General features: G+C 42.1%; 1 protein-coding gene across 1 annotated transcript in view; it reads left to right on the top strand.

Moving 5' to 3' along the window:
• LOC102166005 (translation initiation factor IF-2-like) overlaps positions 1–9,524 on the top strand; it is a 34,394-nt gene extending 24,870 nt beyond the window's left edge. Inside the window, exons 9-10 of the mRNA XM_021088391.1 lie at positions 1,079–1,206; positions 3,428–9,524. The gene's annotated coding sequence lies outside the window, so the exon portion shown is untranslated. The remainder of the gene's footprint in view (positions 1–1,078; positions 1,207–3,427) is intronic.

Here is a 16,201-nt window from a genome sequence, read left to right as displayed (position 1 = left end):
GAGCAAGTCATGTGAATGTTATAGATCAGCTTTTCATTTGGGGGTTGGTAAATGCAATCTACGACATTTAGAATGGATAAGCAATGAGGTCCTGCTGTATAGCACAGGGAACTATATCCAATCTCCTGTCATAGACCTTGATGGATGATAATATGAGAAAAAGAATGTGTTTGTATGTATGACTGGGTCACTGTGCTGTACAGCAGAAGTTGACACAACCCTGTAAACTAACTATACTTTAATGAAAGAAATGTAAAAGTCTAAAAAGTATAATCTCAGTGAGAACTTGAACACTAGAACTTTTGTGCATCTTCAAAATGTCTTCAAATAAAGTGTCCATTTTAATTAAAGAAAAATGTGTTGTTTCCTTTTGAAAGAGAATTGTTTCAACAGGAAGACTTATTTCTTTACGAATGTGCAGCTGGTTGCATTTTGCTTAGATAATGAATATAATTTCAGGCTGTTGTTAATCTAAGCTGTTTGATTCCATTATATGTAAGGTTGCTTCTCAACCTCGGGTGACAGATTTACTTTGGCTCTGAGCAAAGATCTGTCAAGGGGGTGGGGTGGCTAGATGTGGGAGTCCCTGCTTATTCCCTCTTCCCTTTCTGACTCACCTCTTCTCTTTAGGATGAGAAGGTCCTGGGCAAATGCATTATTGGTTCAAAGGTTCTACTTATGCGCTTTGAGCATTTATTTATTTCATAGCTTCCTGAGAGTGAAAGGGCTTTGTCTTTGATTGAAAGAAACAGTATTAGAAGAAGGCAGGAAAAGATATGGAGAGTGACCAAAAAACAAAAGGGAAAACAGAAAAGACAGAATGGTTACCTTGACTTAACCTTATCAATAATTACTTTAAATGTAAATGATAAAAACACTCCCATAAAAAGGCTGAGATATTCAGGCTGGCTACAAAAGCAAAGGGACTCTATGCTACTTATAAGATAAAGCAGATAGAGCAGAAATCAATTGAAAAAGGAAACAAGCAACTGATAAAGACAATTAAACTCAAATGTTGCTTCTTTGAAACCTGCATTGACTACTTGAAAACTACCTTGACTCCGTTTTTGTCTTTTAGGCTTATGACATGCCTGAAGCTTTACTAGCTTCTCTGCTTCCCAGCAGCTACCCACCGACCAGCTCCTCACACTCTTGCTATGAGCCATGAATCAAAACATATTTTGAGGAGAAAAGCAACCCAGAAAGGTAGGTACACCTCTAAAAACTTCCCTTTTGTCCAAAATCTGTCCATTCAACTCTTGTGTTGGCCACTCCCCAATTCCTGCACATGGATTTTTCAATACATTTTAACCTGGATCTTGTAGGTAGTAGGAGCATTGATCTGCTGCAAGCCACCCCATCACAGCCAGAAGTGGAAACTCTCTGTATAAATGATTATTGACTCGTGTTGGTTATTATCACTCATGGATTTGCCCTAGAAAGTACTGTCCAGCCTCTCTATATACCCATTGAGTTATTTGCAATAGAAATAGTAGTAGAAGAAGCATCTGAAATTGAACTCAGTTTGGGATGGATCTGTACTTCACTGCTTAAGATATGTTAAATCGTAACTTTACAACTGCTGTTTTAAGAACAAGACCATTATTTCCTGTGCCAAAAAATGCCTGTCACGTGACAGGCAGTATCATCAGAGGCTGTAGGACTTGCCAGAAGTCTCAGAGTGGGAATTTGGAATGGTTGGTATAATTCATGTTTCTGTTACTCAGACAGTGAATATTTATCTGTCAAAATATCTGTCAAGAAGAACTGCTTAACTTTCAGCAGAATATGATTCAAGTCAGAGAAAAAATTAAGCTAGACGCTTAATCCTAGGAAATTCAGACAAAACCACAATATTACCGGATGCGTTTCACAATTATGCTGTTGATTCTAAAGCTGCTAAATATGTGAAAAACACAAGCGAATATGGATTTTGAAAGACAATGTGCCACTATAATCTTAGCTATGGCGAGTGATGGCCAAAAGTCTTCTAGAATAATCTTTAGTCTCTGAAAGCAGGAAACCTTTTGTCATAGTAGAAGGAACGAATAATGAATTAGTATATGGTATGTATGTTATTTTTATTGAGTTAAAAAAATAAACACAAAGCCCAAATATACACAGATTTTTTTTTTCCTCCAAAAGTCTGTTATTGGAGTTCCCACTGTGGTGCAGCAGAAATGAATCTGACTAGCAACTGTGAGGTTGCACGTTCCATCCCTGGCCTCGATCAGTGGGTAAAGGATCCAGTGTTGCCCTGAGCACCCTCCATATGCTACGGGTGTGGCCCTAAAAAGCAAAAAAAAAAAGAAAAAAAAAAGAAAAAGTCTGTTATTAAATTGGTGATGTAACTTCTATTCATGGTATTATAGAATCAAGGAAATAGCATATGTGTATATTAGAGCAAAACAGCAGAGACTCTTGTCATAGTTTTTATTTTCCAGTATCTTATCTCTAATCATTTTCTTCTAAACCCAAACCCCAGTTTTCTGATCTGTTGACTCAAGGGACTCTCTGGCCTGTCTCTTCCTACTTTCTCCTTAGTGCCTTAGCAAAGAGCTTTTTGGCAGTAGCAGCTAATGTTTCTCTTGCTGGTGTTGTGACTTAATCTTTCAGAAATTTCTTTTTGTGCTTTTACATGCAAATTCAATTCTGTGGGAAAGAAAACATTTTGAAAAATCTTGCCCCTTGCTTTGTGATTTGCATATTGGAATGAGTCTTGTTCTGGATTTCAGATGCTGGCCGACCACAGCTCACAGGATGTGCTGGGCACATTTCATAATTAAAATGAATGACTTTTACCTCTGGGGTGTGATTGAGATTTTCAGTATATGCCATTAACTTTTACCTTTGAAGCCAAAATTACGAGAAGCAGAATGGTACCTTGAATGCGATGTCTGGGTTTGGAAATATTTAGAGATTATTTAGGAAGATAAATTTTGTTTGATAAGGCTCTGGATTTGGCTGAATTTCACACCCTGTAACAATTTCTAAATTGCATGTACGCTCTTGAAGTAGTTTTGAGCAGAGGGTTTTTTTTTTTTTTTTTTTTTTTGCATTTTTTTAGGGCTGCACCCTCAGCACACGGAGGTTCCCAGGCTAGGGGTCAGATTGGAGCTGCAGCAGCTTCAGGCGTACACCACAGCCACAGCAACGCAGAATCTGAGCTGTGTCCGTGACCTATTCCACAGCTCACAGCAATGCCAGATCCTTAACCCACTGAGCGAGGCCAGGGATCGAACCCACAACCTCATGGTTCCTAGTCGGATTCACTTCTGCTGCACCACGATGGGAACTCCAACAGAAACTTTTTAATAGTACCCAAGGGACTAGTTAATTAAACTCAATCAATGCCTGTCGCCACTGAAATGATATCGATAGATGATGATTTTTAGGTCGAATATTATCTTCTGCATTATTTTCTCAGGCCCTGTTGGATACCCCACCTCCTCCTCTGAGAATATCAGGTGAACATTCTCTCATTCATTTTGCCACTTTGTTTATATCCAAATATCTGGATATTAACGGACAAATGCAGGAGCCAGTTGGGTCCCCAGAACTTCGAAATTAACCTTTCTGAGCAAAGGAAAAAGCTCTTCCCGTCCTCTCAGGGTGAGTGACTGATTGGGCAGCTTGCTTCAACGTTCGGACACACCCAGAAAATTGTTCCAGACTGTGGATCAGAGGCCTCTAAGTGTGTCAAACTCACTTGCCTCTAGGTAGCTGGGCTGCTGTTCCCGGTCCAGCTGTATAACCATATAATATGTCACCCATCTCCAGACAGTTTTTTTAGTAAAAAGAGTTGTTTTTGATGAGCATGCTGTGACCAAAGACTCAACCTAGGACAACGCCTGGGGAACCAGGACCCACCGCCTAAGTCTGCCTGGGTAACTTCTGGGGCCGCCAATGGCTGGTGACACCCCCCTGCCCACCTGCAGCTGTCCTTAGGGCTGGCCTGTGGTAAAAATGACAGGCGAAGATCTTAAGAAAGTACAGTTTTTATGAGACCAACTGTTTTGTGAATGCTCTCAACAACAGAGCCCCATGTCTGCAGATCTTCCAGAGGGCTAACGAAAGCCAAGTTTGAGGAAGCGTGGCTCTCACTCTGAGGGAAAATGTGAAAAAAAGATTATAGAAATCAGGAGTTCCCACTGTGTAATGAATCTGACTAGTACCCATGAGGATGCAGGTTCAATCCCTGTCCTTGCTCAGTGGGTTAAGGATCCGGCGTTGCCGCGAGCTGTGGTGTAGGTCACAGACGCGGCTTGGGTCCCACGTGGCTGTGGCTGTGGTGTAGGCCGGCAGCTGCAGCTCTGATTCAACCCCTAACTTGGGAACCTCCATATGCCGTGGGTGTGGCCCTAAAAAGAAAAGAAAAGATTACAAAAATCAGATGACACAATGAAAAGAAGCGGAGGAGGTGGACTGTGCGTGGACCTGCATAGAAACAGCAATTTTGCAGAAGCACCTCTGAGTGGAGTTCTAGGGACAGACCGAATAGGCTTTGTGGAGACACACCCTGTCACTCCTACGAAGTCCTGCAGGTAACTGGCTCCCATGACCAGCATGATGGGAAAAGAACAAGGGCCTTTCTATGCTACAGCCACACAAAGATGCTGCAAAAGAAGGGAAAGAAAAGGCAGCACAGATTACCAACAGAGGAAGGGAATTCTCCAGAAAAGCATTGCCTTGCAAGAGATGAAAAATTGTAGGAAGTGAAATCTTCATTCGTTTAAAATAAATGCTATTTTAAGAGGTGTACAATGAAGCCTAAAGGCAAGAACTCAGAATGTAGAAACGGAGGATGTTAATCACAGGTGGGCAGAGGGCAGGACAGAAAGATGAGGATGGCATTGGATAGAGTCCAAAGGCAAATGAACACTAACAAGAAAAATGAGGTGACCTGAAGAGTAGAAGCGAGAAAAGTCAAAAGAAAATGGGAAAAAAGTGTTAAACTTATCACAGGACACAGGTATGCAAGAAACTAGCCCAAATAATGTTGAGCATAGTATGTTGACTCTGTACCTCAGATTGAAGATAAAAATGCTGTACCCATGCTGAATTCTAACTAGGAGCTTTGTTGGTCCTGGTCATTTGGGCTACTCATTTGGCAACCACTTCTGAGTATTTTTGGATAGAGAAGTAATTGCCTTAAGAACAAGCACCTGTAACTTTCTCCTCTTCTGATGGAGAGCTGAGTTACCAAGTATGGCGAGGGCGGAGATTAAGAACTTGTGTGCAGGGGAATTGGGACATCTGTGTAATGACTGCATGTGAGCGTGCATGCACACACACACAAACACATGCATGTGCACACGCACTCGTGACTCCAGCCACAGAGTCCTCGGGTCTCCTGGGTGAAGGGGCCCTGGAGCAGTCTGCCTCGGCACCTGTGACAACTCACATCTTGAGCTCTGCAAACCATTCTAATAAATTGGCTTGAAACAATGGTTTCCTTGGCGACACAGTTGCGTCCAGGGCTGTGTCAAGGGACGTATAAGGTGAGGGCTAGAATGGGATGGAAGAAAGTGACCAGAGAATGGAGCCCCGTGCTGACGAAGACGTTGCACGAGCCAACTGATGAAGATGTTCCACTGGTCATTTCAGGTACAATTTGAGCATCGAAATACATAAGGATAGAAAGACGTAGTTATCCATTGAATGAACTGAGAATTGCTCATTCCCTGAGTGAACGGGAAGGAAACACTCCTCCTTGCTGAAGAAAACCAACAAAGAAACGTGGAAGGGAAGGCAAGGTTAGGAAGTCCTTGTCTGACAGCTGTTGACTGAGGCCAAAACCAGGGGTAGAAAGTTGGAGCCACGAAACATCTTGTTTCCAAGGGTCCAAGATACTTCTTAACAGAAAGGACCACAGAGGAGCTTTGCACCTGAGAAACCTTGCAGACGCCACATTCCCCAAAGGACGGAAGTTACCTTCACCCCCAAACGAGGTCAAGTCACCCTTGCTATGGTTCGTAAGACGATCACAGCGTCACTTCCGAGGGTCTTCTGCCCCAGATACGTGACCTGCAACAAATCACGACAAAATATCTAAGTACCCACACTGAGTGACATTCTCAAAACAATGGCTCAAAGTTTTTAAAGAAAGTGAAATGTAAAAACATGCTTCTGATTAAAGGAGACTCAAGTGATCATGATTAATATAATACGTGTCCTTTTGTGAAACCCTGGCCTGGGCTGGGCAGGGGTCCTTTATGATAGACATTATTGGGACAATTAATGACATTTTGAACAGAGACTGCGAATTCCATAACAGTATTGTATCATATTCAGTTTCCTGGATTTGAACATTCTTCTGTCGTTTCATAAGAGTATCCTTGTTTTTCGGGAATATACTGATATATTTAGGGTAAAAGTGTGCTGCCTGGGAACCTCCTTATGCCATAAGAGCGGCCCCAGAAAAGGCAAAAAGACAAATAAAATAAAATAAAATAAATAAATAAATGGGGGGAGTTCCTGTCATGGCTCAGCAGAAATGAATCTGACTGTTATCTACCAGGATGCGGGTTCAATCCCTGGCCTTGCCCAGTGGGTTAAGGATCCAGCATTGTGGTGAGCTGTGGTGTAGGTCACAGATGGGGCTTGGATCCTGCATTGTGGTGGCTGTGGTGTAGGCCGGTGGCTGTAGCTCCAATTTGACCCCTAGCCTAGGAATCTCCATATGCCACAGGTACGGCCCTAAAAAAAAAAAAAAAAAAAAAAAAAAAAAAAAAAAAAGAACTTTTAATGCAGTGGGGCACACCAAGACCTACGGAGAAATGTTGCTCTTTTCTACACAGCAACTTTTGCAAAGGGTAAAGACATCCAAAGTATGAAGAGTGGGCTAAAGATTTTGTATTCATGGAAGCATCCTTCAGGTATAAGGGCTGCAGGCAAATGGTTTTGAACTTGTGCAAACCCAGGAAAACATTGTGCCTGTGAGCTCATCCAAGGAGGTTATTGGAAGATGCTTGTTAGCTAATGACCAAGAGACGTTACAAGAACCCTCACAGTGAAAGATTTAAGGTGAGCATTGCACATGGAGGAGGAAAACCAAGACCCCCACAAATGTCGGTGCTAAAGAACCCAAGGATGTGTGTATGAGACAACTGATACAATGAAGAGAGAAAAAGGGAAAGAAATTGTGGAAATAACTGTCGTATTTGTAATAACTGGATCAAAAGATCAATTTTAAAACTGACACATTTAATAGTAGGTGCACAGAGCTGAGAAAATAGGAAATTGCATGTGAAAAAAATGTTTAACAAGAATATGAAGAAAACTCTGAAATAGAAGGGCAATGGGCAAGAATTACACTTAGAAAACAAAAAACAGAGATTTGTAAATCAGATACATTAAAACATCATGGTATTGCTGTATAATTAGAACAATGGAAAACAGAAAAGAAAAAAAAAAAGTTCAGAAATTGACCCTAATTCCAATTTTGTGCATGATAGATGAAGAAGCACAAAATAGACAATTTGAGATGATACTATGGGGCAGGTTTCTGGGAGAAAAAAGGTAAATCCTACAACAGAAATAGAATTCAGGTTATGCAATAGGCGTTCCTCTTTGGCTCAGTGGGTTAAGAATCTGGCCTAGTCACTGCTGTGGCACGAGTTCGATCCCTGGCCCAGGAACTTCTGCATACTATGGGCACAAGCAAACAACAACGACCACCAAACAAAAACAAAAGCCATGTTAGGTTATGCTACAGTAAAAGGGACCCTAAAATCACAGTTGCTTAATTGAATCTAATTTAATCCAACAAAGGTTGATTACTCATTCAGGTTATTGATCCATTGTTGAGCAGAGTGGTCAATGTGCTATCTTTATGCAATCTGAAACTATTCTAAAATTTTTAAAAAATTTATTTTTAAAAAATCCAAATCTTATATTCTGCCCCATATAACTGCTTTCTCTGAAGTGGGTGAGGAGCCACAATCTGGGAATGTAGGTCCTCTGAACTCGCCCCCCTGCCTTGGACCAGACACTACCCCTTTTAGTTTCCCCCACACCCCTCATCAGCAGGCAGCATATGGGGAACTAAGATTTGGCCATTTCTGTGCCTTTATCGCTGCTCCAGACCCTGAAGCCTTTCCTGAAATCCCCGGGGGCTCTCATCCTTTATTCCTAAATGGCTGCCAGGTTCCTATGACCCTGACCTCGGTGCTCCTGGCCTCTGCTTTGACCTCCTTCCCGCCTCTCACCATTGGATTTATTCCTGAAGAAGGATCAAAGTCTGTTGGTTCTGGAAGGAAACGCAGCCCATCTAGTCAAGTCTTTTTGAGTTATATCAAAAATAAAACAGATCCACAGATAGGGAGGATTCCCTGCTGTCCTGACCTCCTGGGGAGACTGATCCTCCAGCCTGCCCCCCCCCGCCCCCCCGCAGACCCCGATGTCAAGGCTGGTTCTGGCCCTTCTCCACCAGCCGGTCACTCCAGACAGCAGCTCTGTTTGAGATTTCATGATGTGTGTTGTGTGCACTCACAGAACCACAAGTGTGTCTGTGTGTTCATGCCACCTTCATGTCTGAAATCGGCCTAGAACTTGCTTTTCCATACACCCATCTTCTCTGCAAATATCAAAAGGGAGAACTTGACCAGGAATAAACACCTATTGACTAAAAAGACACACTTCTACTTTTTGAAGATTCTGTGTTTTCAGATCTTTTGGAGTGAATGTAAGTGAAATATTTACCTGGTTTCTCTCTCCTTGGTCGTGAGAGCTCCTAAAACTCCTTTTCAAAAGATAAGATCAGAGTTCCTGTTATGGCTCAGCTGGTTAAAACCCTGACATAGTGTCTGTGAGGATGCAGGTTTGATCCCTGGCCTTGCTCAGTGGGTTAAGGATCCGGCGTTGCCACAGGCTGCAGTGACATTCACAGATGTGGCTCAGATTCCATGTTGCTGTGGGCTGGCAGCTGCAGCTGCAATTTGACCCCTAGCCTGGGAACTTCCATAGGCTGCAGATGCAGCCATTAAAAAAAAGCAAACGATCATCTACGTTTGATGCATTAATTAACGCAGTAGGATTTAAAGAATAGAATTATTTTGACTTTTAAGCCTTGGTCTATATCTGCCTTTAGCAAGAGAGGCTGCGTTTTTCTCCATGGAAATGAGCTTGAGAATATTGTGTGTTTGAATGAATCAGTGACCCTGTTAATTTCTCCTCATCTGGATGATGTCATGAGATCTATGGAAGCACTTCCAGGAAGGCAGTCTGATGGCTTAGCTGTGTTAAGATGCTGCAGACTCTCCAAATCATGTATTTACATATGAGCTTCTGTAAATTGTCCCAGCGCAAGCCCAACAACAAAAATAAACATGAGGATGTGTCTGAAGATATGCTACTGCAGGCCTGGGTTTTTTGTTGTTTTTTTTTTCTTTTGCCTCCCCTGACCAGTCATGTATTTGAAAATAGGCATGCTGGCAATGTGTTCGTTTTTTTCCTTTCGAAAATCATTTTAGGTCTTTTAGACCAAAAAAAAAAAAAAAAAAAAAAAAAAAAGAAGAAGAAGGCGAAATCCATTAGCACCTTCCTGAAACTGTTCCACCAAATCTTAGGATGGGTTTCAGAAGTGGAAGAAAAATACGTGGGACTTGAACGTGTTGTACAGAGACAGTCACGATGCCTTTGAACTATTTGAACTATTTCTCCATGCTTTTCAGTGCTCAGAGGCCATCATGTTTGATGTTCATTCTAATCCCATCAAAGCAACACGGCGAGAATATCATCACTCAGATTTCAAGGAAAAACATACTTGTACCTCCCAGCTACTTCTCCTTTTTGATTTTCAGCTTTGAGAAGAAGTTATTTTGAAAATTGTAAGCATTCCCTAGAACCAACCGTGTTAAAGTAGATCCAGATCATCTTTTTTTAATGAGAACGATAAAGCATGATACCGGGAAGAGAATGAACAAACTGTCCTTACCAAGGAGCTGGGTGACCCTCACAAAGGACAGTAGAGTTAAAGGAACCAGACACAGGGCACAGCTGGCATAAAGCTCAGCAGCAGGAGGATCTAATCTATGGGGTTAGGGTACCGTTGTCATCGGGCCGAGGGACAGGGAAGGGCACGAAGGTCCCTCTGGGTTCTTATTCCCTTATGTTCTGTTTCTTCATCTAGGGGCTGGTTGCACAGGTGCGTTATTTTGGCGAGAATTAATTGGGCTGATAACACTTAGGATCCAGGTACATCTATCTGACTGAGTATAACATGCTTCAAGGAAAATGTTATGGAAGCCAATCAATCTGCTGGTCTTTGCCTCAAAATAGATGATGACTTTTAGCCTAAGGGTCTTAAGAAGGCCAACCCACATTTGATCAGAGAAACTTAGCTTAGAATTATAAACACACTGAAAGGTTTGTGTGGACGTTAAGATCAGCCCTTCGTTAGCCGTGGCACACCTGATCCCTAAGCTCTCTGCTAGGCAGTCATCTGAGGAAGCCACTTGCTCCAAATTCCAGGAAGTCGAAGCATCTCACCGCATTTTTAAATGCTGGGTGTCAAAAGCACTTTAGATGTGTTGAAGTCAAGGATATTTTGCATAAAACCGAGAGAACTGCATCTCGGTTGCCTGGAAATGCTCCTGTCATACAGGCTTGATTCCTTTTGATTTCAGCCGAAGTGAAATTGCTTTGCAGATACGGTACTCTCTTAGGGGAGTGAGTCAACTACCTACAGCAAGGGAAGGCCAAAAGCATCCTGCTATGTTTTCTGGAAAATGATTTCTAAAACCTGCCCAACTCCTGGCATTAAATTCACCTCCAAAAGAACTTCTGGGGATCTAGGGGACACTACTTTTTCATTAATTCTGCTCCACCTTCCTTGAAAGAAGGTTAAGCAGAGCTGCCCAAAGAATGGGAGTTTTGGAGTGCCTGTTGCGGTGTAGGGGAAATGAATCTGACTAGGAACCATTAGGTTGTGGGTTCAATCCTGGCCTCGATCAATGAGTTAAGGATCCGGCATTGCCCTGAGCTGTGGCACAGGTCACAGACAGGGCTTGGATCTGGTGTTGCTGTGACAGTGGTGTAGGTGGGCAACTGTAGCTCCGATTCGACACCTAGCCTGGGAACTTCCACATGCCCCGGTTGAGGCCCTGAAAAGCAAAGCAAAAAGAAAAGAAAAGAAAAAGAATGGGAGTTTTGACTTGGCAAGTGACTGAAAACTGGTATTAGCACAAATGGTTATTTAGAGCTAAAAATCATTCAGATTGTCTATCCTTTCAATTTTTAAAAGAATGGCATTTACGGTTGATCTTGAAATATAGCATTTAGAACCATTACGCAGGGTGCACGTTTTAGAAGATTTGGAAGCACTTTGTGGAGAGCTGGAAGCCCTTATCACCATGGACCACTGCACATTCAGAAATCTGTCCGTCATCTGGTTGTTGCTATAGCAACAGCCTAGTTCCAGCTGGAGAGAATGGGTCCCTTGCGCTGGCTCACGTGCAACTCTGGGCTTGCTTCTCTCTCACTGTCCAGCTATAACCACTGTTTCTAGTGGAGGGCATAACGTAGCAGCAAGAAACGTGGTCCTGGTGGCTATGAATGGAGGGCGCATCCTTTTGGATGCCTCTCGTTTGTTTGCTTACAAGTTATCATGGTGCCTTACCAGGTCGATGCCTTGCAATGACCTCGGACGCTTTGGGTTTTGATCCAGGTTCTATATTAAGAAAAGAAGTGTCACCTAATTTAAACCTAATTTTCGCCCTTTCTCTGCTGCTGGAAATCTTGTTTAGCATCTCCCGGTTGTTATCAGGCCCCTTCATGCCCGTGGGGGCTTTCGATGCTACCAGTGCAAATTCCTGCTAAGGTTCTCCAGATGGGTTGGCAGTGGTTTCCAGGCTGGAAGCTTGCTCTGAGCAGTTGGGAAAAGGCCGTCTTTGGCATGTCTGATGGCGGCCTGCTGTCCTGCCACATTTCAACATGTGGATTTAATTGAGTCAGAACACTGCAAGTATGGCTATTGAGGGTCCTGTGTGAGAGCTCAGGGTCATACACTGGAATCAACCCTGCAGGCATTGCAAGTTTCTCTTTAGATCTACATGGCTTCTTGCCTTTAAATGTCTTCAGAGATATCCATTAAAGAGCAAAGACAATAGGAATGTATCTTCTTATGATGGATCAAATGAGTCGTGATATTTTTATCTGCTGTTCAATTTTCTACAACCGTGGCATATTAATTGAAGAATATAAAATACTTATACCTTGTTATTGAAATCATCCTAATTTTCAAACTCTTCATCTTGAAATAATTTTAAATTTACAAAAACGTTGCCAAACTAGAACAAAGAGTTCTTTTTTTTTTTTTTTTGCTATTTCTTGTGCCACTCCAGCGGCATATGGAGGTTCCCAGGCTAGGGGTCCAATCGGAGATGTAGCCACCGGCCTACACCAGAGCCACAGTAACACGGGATCCAAGCTGCATCTGTGACCTACACCACAGCTCATGGCAACGCCGGATCGTTAACCCACTGAGCAAGGGCAGGGACCGAACCCACAACCTCATGGTTCCCAGTCAGATTCGTTAACCACCGCGCCACGACGGGAACTCCCAGAACAGAGAGTTCTTGACTTCCTTCATCAAACCTCATCAGATGTTAGCATTTTCTATAACCACAGTGCAGTTACTAAAATCGCACTTATTAACTGGAATTCCACAGGAAGGAGAAGTTTTCCTCCCCCTCATTTCTCTATCCATCTGTCTATCATCTATCTATCTATCATCTATTTATCATCTATCTATCATCTATTACCTATCTATCACTTATCATCTATCGTCTGTCATCTGTTATTTCTCTATCATGTATCTTTCATCTATTACCTATTTATCTATCACCTATCATCTATTGTCTATCTATTATCTGTCTATCTATCTATCATCTACCATGTATCATGTATCATCTATTATCTATCTATCTATCTGTCAGTCTGTCTGCCTATATCATCTATCATTATGTCAGTATGGACTCTCAGACATGTTTCAGACAGTCAATGGATTACAATCCTTTTCTGTAATGATTTTCTTGCTCGAGTTGTCTCATGTGGTCCTTGGGAGCAATTTCAAGATGCCTCCTGTGTCCTTTTGCCATCACAGCGTTATTCTTTGAGCACTGCTTGCTTGCTATCTGGGACCTTAAGAGCACGTCTGGTTTGTCAGGGATGGCAATGTGGGAAGGTAGCTTTCTGAGCCTTGGAAAAGGCTTGGATTAGGGAGTTCCTGTTGTGGGTCAGCAGTAATGAACCCGACTAGCATCCATGAGGATTCGGGTTCGATCTCTGGCCTTGCTCAGCGGGTTAAGGATCTGGCATTGCCGTGAGCTGTGGTGTAGGTTGCAGATGCATCTTGGATCTGGCATTGCTGTGGCTGTGGTGTAGGCTGGCTGCTGTAGCTCTGATTCTACGCCTAGTATGGGAACTTCCATATGCTGCAGGTGCGGCCCAAAAAAGACAAAACAAAAAGAAAGAAAAGGCTTGGATTAGGACCGGCAACACTGGGAGAGGGCCAGGGTGCAAGCCACTGTTTCTGTATGGGACGCTTATATAATTAAGAACAAAAGTAACTGTGCAAAATAAAAAATTTTTTAAAAATTTAAAAACATTCAAAGTTCATCTTGACCTTTCTCTGCTTCAGTCCCTGGAATTCAACGCTTAAAAATACTTGGTTTCTTTGATTGGAAAACGGTATTTGGAAAACGAAATCAGACTATGAGGTGAGTTACACTTTATTTTTTTTAATTTCAGAGAAAATTTTATCTTCATCTCTTTTCTTGTGTTAATAAAAATTATTCTTTGAAATTAGAATTTATTTAAAACTTGTATTTCCAGTACAGAATATCAATTATTTTGGGGAAAAAAAAACTGCTTACTTTTTCACTGTGGAAAGGTTTTTAAGTAGAGAAAGGCACAAATAAGGCAGTGGAACAATTTAGTTTTCATGTTCGAATGCTAATCACAGTTAATATTTATTATTATTATTATTTTTTGTCTTTCTTTTTTTGCTATTTCTTGGGCCGCTCCTGCGGCATATGGAGGTTCCCAGGCTAGGGGGCGAATTGGAGCTGTAGCCACCGGCCTACACCAGAGCCACAGCAACTCGGGATCCAAGCCGTATCTGCAACCTACACCGCAGCTCATGGCAACGCTGGATCGTTAACTCACTGAGCAAGGGCAGGGACCGAACCCCCAACCTCATGGTTCCTAGTCGGATACGTTAACCACTGCGCCACGACGGGAACTCCACAGTTAATGTTTTTTAAATTTGTTTTTTTTCTTTGAAATCTTATACATTAAAATAAATAAGAAGTGGAGTTGCCCTCGTGGCGCAGTGGTTAACAAATCCAACTAGTAACCATAGGGTTGCAGGTTCCATCCCTAGCCTCGCTTAGTGGGTTAAGGATCCGGCATTGCCGTGAGCTGTGGTGTAGGTCGTAGACGTGGCTCAGATCCCTCGCTGCTGTGGCTGTGGTGTAGGCCGGTGGCTACAGCTCTGATTAGACCCCTAGCCTGGGAACCTCCATATGCTGCGGGTGCAGCCCTAAAAAGACAAAAAGACAAAAAAATAATAATAATAAAATAAAATAAATAAGAAGCCATACTGTACATAGTGCTCTAATCTACTTTTTAAAATTTAATGTAATTTTGAACATTTCACCGTGTCATGAAAAATTCTGCTGAAACACTCTTTTAATGAGTGTATAATATTGCATTGTATTAACCCTGTTTCTTGAAACTTTATGATGTTTCCCGTTTTTTAATCTTATATATAATCTGACAACAAATACTCTTTTTTTTTTTTTTTTTTTTTTTTTTTTTTTTTTTTGCTTTTGTCTTTTTAGGGCCGCACCCACGGCATATGGAGGTTCCCAGGCTAGGGGTCGAATCAGAGCTGCAGCTGCTGGCCTAACCACAGCCACAGCAATGCTGGATCCTTAACCCAATGAGCAAGGCCAGGGATGGCACTGGCAACCTCATGGTTCTCAGTCGGGTTCCTTAACCACTGAGCCATGATGGGAACTCCTGAGAACGAATATTCTTAAACATACATTTTGAGCTCATCTCTGTTTTCTGCAGATTGCATTTAAAAATGAAAACTATTTTCTTATTTTTCTGTAAACTGGTTTATAAGTAGCATGTTTTAATAACTTTTAAATTCAGGAAGGGAGGAGTTCCCTTTGTGGCTCAGCAGTTAACAAACCCGACTAGGATCCATGAGGATGCAGGTTGGATCCCTGGCCTAGCTCAGTGGGTTAAGGATTGGGCATTACTGTGGGCAATGGTGTAGGTCGCAGATGCGGCTTGGATCCCTCATTGCTGTGGTGTAGGCTGGTGGCTGCAGCTCTGATTGGAACCCCTAGCCTGGGAACCTCCATATGCCGCAGGTGTAGCCCCCAAAAAACAATAAATAAATAAGTAAATAAAATTAGGAAAGGGAGGCTTTTCAGAATGCTATATGATTGTTACCACTTCTCAGTAGGCTGTCAAACTCAGAAGCTAATTAGTTGTGTATCTCTAGCCTGTGCTTACCAAGATTCTACATATATTTATGAATCTACCATAGCTTAGTGAATATATATATATATATATATATGTATGGTACCTCAATCATATTTTATGAAATCATACTCAAGGGATGGTTTTAGATAAGATGGCAGTTCAACTTGGGTCAGCACTGAGAGAATTACGGTAGGAATTTCACAGTCACTGTTCGTAAAATGAATTGGTACATTGTGGATGAACTCTGCCTTCTAAATCCATTTCTGAATGATCACAAAACTGTGTTTAATCATTTGACTATCCCTGAAGTGGACATCCCATAGCTGGAGTTCTGTCTCCAGGAGATAGACAAATGGATTGGGCTGATAGCAGCTGTGCTGGAAGCCAAGTTTTATACAGTCAGTTTTTAAAGGAGTGCTGTGGACTCTGGCTGCCATGCGGATTTTAGAGAAGGGGAGAGTGGTGGGCAGATTTGCATGTCCCTGGGAGGCTTCCTGGAGGCAGCTGGACATATGCTGTTCCTGAAAGACAGCTCACCTCTCCTCAGGTAGTACTGTCAGTACTTATGGCAAGAATTAAATGGATGGAGGATAATGTGAGATAAAGAATGTGTATATATGTATGACTTGGTCGCTGTACAGCAGAAATTGGCAGAATATTGTAAATCAACTATAATTTAAAAAAGAAAAAGAAACAA

Source organism: Sus scrofa, chromosome 3 (assembly GCF_000003025.6).
Source record: "Sus scrofa isolate TJ Tabasco breed Duroc chromosome 3, Sscrofa11.1, whole genome shotgun sequence".
NCBI classification, from domain to species: Eukaryota; Metazoa; Chordata; class Mammalia; order Artiodactyla; family Suidae; genus Sus; species Sus scrofa.
The sequence above is the reverse complement of the archived record's forward strand: the minus strand, read 5'-3'. Positions and strand labels throughout refer to the sequence as shown.